This window comes from Brassica oleracea, chromosome C9, assembly GCF_000695525.1.
Source record: "Brassica oleracea var. oleracea cultivar TO1000 chromosome C9, BOL, whole genome shotgun sequence".
Classification (NCBI taxonomy): Eukaryota; Viridiplantae; Streptophyta; class Magnoliopsida; order Brassicales; family Brassicaceae; genus Brassica; species Brassica oleracea.
Genome location: NC_027756.1, coordinates 35,286,034 through 35,289,385, shown reverse-complemented (window position 1 = coordinate 35,289,385; position 3,352 = coordinate 35,286,034). Strand labels below are relative to the sequence as shown.

The following is a 3,352-nucleotide window of genomic DNA, read 5'->3' as shown; positions in this document are numbered from 1 at the left end:
TATTTATCTAAACGGTCACATATTTACTCTTAAATATGATTCTTAATTTTTTAACCAAGTACATTTTTCATTCTATTGAAAATTTCATATAAGTTGAAGATCTTGAGTTGTTGCATGAGTGTATTAAGGAGATTGATGGGAAGACTTTTAAATTTTGTATTACAGCCTAAAAGGTGGTGATACCAAGTTTAAGGTCCTAAAAGTCTGGTCAGTTTACAACACTCTCATGGTTGATTCCCCATATGAAACTATGTCTAGAAAGGGAACCATAGCAATCTCAGGATCTGAGGTATTTTAATAGTTTTGACCATGACGTACTCTTATTTTTTACTTCTTCATATTTTAAGATTTTCAAATATGTGATTAAAATATTTTCTGTATTTATCTATTATCTAGGGGTCTCTTTTAACTCAAAGTGATGAAAGCTCTAGATGACAACTCCTTCTAAGCGATCATGTGATGGCATTGTAGACCATCCGGACACCACATCAACTTCGAAGGTTCGCCCTGTGAAAAGAATCAAGGTTGAGAAGATGATCAATGACGAGCTGAGCATAAAAAAGAATACTAAAGCAGGAGAATCAGTGTCTGGAGTTATTATGTTATGGAGATTTTTTATCATTTTATCTTTTTCTAATAAGTGTTCTCGCAACACAATGTTTTAGATGGTTAATCATGTTTGGTCTATTAAAACATTCCATTGGATGTGTGTTCTAATAAAATAATCATTTTATTTTGAAACTTGAAACAAGGAATTAAAATATACTCCTGAAACAAATCAGGGAAGAAAAGTTCATCGAACAATAATCAAACTATATTGAAAAGAGGTGAGAGCCATATACTGAATAACAAACAATATATCACTTAGAAGATTTAAGACTGAAGATCCTTTTATAGTTTCTAATTATCTTAATCTAATAAACTAAACAATAACAGTACATGACAGAAGTCTTAAATGTAGATATCAATATTCAATACAATCACAGGAATATTAAAATAAACAAACAAAGAGACAATTAATGAGTGTTAGCAATCACAACAAACCAATCATGAAGTTCACATATCATTTTTTAATCACACATGTAGCCAAAACAAATGAAAACTATTTGTTATTGATCTTAAACATAAATATATTGCAATTTAGTAAAGATTCCAACATCCAATAATCAAACACTTGAATACATACACTAATATATTCAATCGACATGTCTGATTAAATAATAGATCATAGAAGGTACGAAACATTGTGTCCTCAAGTATGTATAGATACAAATTTTCAAACCGTTGTCAGTAAAATCAAAAAGAGATCAGATACCAAAATATAAATATGAACGGAAATATATTAAAGCATACAACTTTAAAAGATGTGAGAAAACTTGAAGACTTATCGTTACAACAAGAAGTTTCAGGTGATGTGTGAGCATGTTACTCGTGGTCTTTGATCCACAAGGTTTCAACGTCTTAGCACATCTGATGACATGAAACATATTCTGAAAATTTAAAATACTTAAGATTTTGATTTTTTTTATTGTTTAAGTAGACTGGCTGAACAAACTTACTAATAAGGCTATTGACCTGAAGAGATTGATGTTTCCGGACCCTTTAGCTCCAGATCTTTGTTTTGTATTGAGATATGACTTTTCAGACAGAGTCAACCTCGGATGAAGCAGATCATTCATCGGATTCGACATGCAAAGTAGATAAATAAAACTAGATTCTTAGATCATAAGTAGCTGTTTCGATGAGCCTATAATATATTTATCAACAAAAAATTGATTATTGGAGATATACCTTTAACGATCTGTGTTGATGGAGCAAGTTTCATCAGATCTGCGTTTAAAGATTTTGATATAGGGATGAACGTTTTTTTCAAAAGAAAATAATTGTGGAATGTCAAAAAGACAGCTTACCTTTTGTCTTTTGGTATTAACGTGTTTTGGGTTTAACCGATATTGATAATATTTCAAGATGATTTATAAGCTCAACTTACATAAATTATAAGCCCAACATGAATTAATGTTGGACTTTTTTTTTGAAACCACTTTTATAATTGGAAACAAATTTTACTTTCCTTAGTAAAATAAATAGAATCATGGAGACCAAAATTAAATGTAATAAATTGGAAGTTTTTTTTGTAATTGTAAACAATTTTTATAATTTACATTTACTTTATTGTCCAAATTAAAAACACATGTAGAAATATCTTTACTTATTTAAAAAATTAAAAAATTAAATTAATAAATTTTTTAACAAAATTTATCATTCAAAATATCTGTAATCAGTTATGAGTCAAATGCAAGATAAGTTTCTAAAAAAAAAAATTTAATCTACGACATATAAATCGAAAACCGATAACCAAACTAAAACATAACCAAACATAAAATATAAAAGTAAAGACGAAACAATGAACATATATATCAGATCGATTTCTATATCTGTAGAACATGACAAATTAAAACTTAATTGGAACTAAACCGAGAAACGACTCAACGTACAAATATCCAAAACTAACCAGGTCAAAGAATCTGAGGTCAAATCCATACATAATCGAACGATTTTGATGTATTTAACCTAAAAACCTAAAACCAGAAACGAAATTTAACCGAACAGAAACAAAAATTTATGGCAAAAATAATCCCACGCTTTCAAAGCGCAGGTCCAAATCTAGTAAACCATTAAAACTTTAGAAAAAAAAGATTTTTAGACCAAAAAAAGTTTGTTGACAAAAAAAAGAAGATTATGATAAATTGATTAAACAATTGGCAAATTTAGATCTCAGGCCAGTCGGTGGTTTTTCTAGCACTGATACCGGCCTCCCACTTGTACCTTTTAATTATTTGTTTGTATTGGTCTTCGTCACAGATATAATTTGATCTGCTTGGTGGTGAGAGGTCCAACAGAGCGGATGGTTGTAGGGATACTGAGAACTTTGTTTCAGTGTTTATTCTCTAGCGTCCATTGCTATGGTTGGATACCTATGTTTCTATTATTTATGTATCTTTCTGCGGTGCTTTTGAAGTGAGCGATATTGGAGTGGAACCTTCTTCCAAAAACGGATCTTGCTTCGTTTTGGATCTGATTATGGTTCTATTGTCCCTTTTGTGTGGTCTGTGTTTTTGCCGTGTTGGTTTGGAGACGTGAATCGTCAATCCCAACTATCTACCTGATTTGTACTTTGTAGTTCAAGTTTGTTCAATGGTAGCTTAACTGATGCTAACTCGGGACAAAATTGATCAAGGCAACTGAAGAAGAAGATGAATCTAAACTATGAGAATTATTGTCGTAATTTCATTGAAGGTCGTCTGCTATTGCTGGAACGGGAAGACCTAATTCACATTACTTTCGAAACAAG

At 30.7% G+C, this 3,352-nt stretch overlaps 1 long non-coding RNA gene across 2 annotated transcripts; it reads right to left on the bottom strand.

Moving 5' to 3' along the window:
- Positions 1–338: 338 nt before the first annotated feature.
- LOC106315780 lies at positions 339–1,944 on the bottom strand. 2 transcript variants are annotated; one of them, XR_001264650.1, is made up of 4 exons: positions 1,911–1,944; positions 1,792–1,830; positions 1,560–1,710; positions 339–1,470 (listed from the first exon to the last, which is right to left on the bottom strand). It is a non-coding gene; the product is annotated as an uncharacterized LOC106315780 (long non-coding RNA). The 2 variants fall into 2 exon arrangements; XR_001264649.1 differs by lacking the exon at positions 1,911–1,944 and having other exon boundaries at positions 1,792–1,903.
- Positions 1,945–3,352: the final 1,408 nt, after the last annotated feature.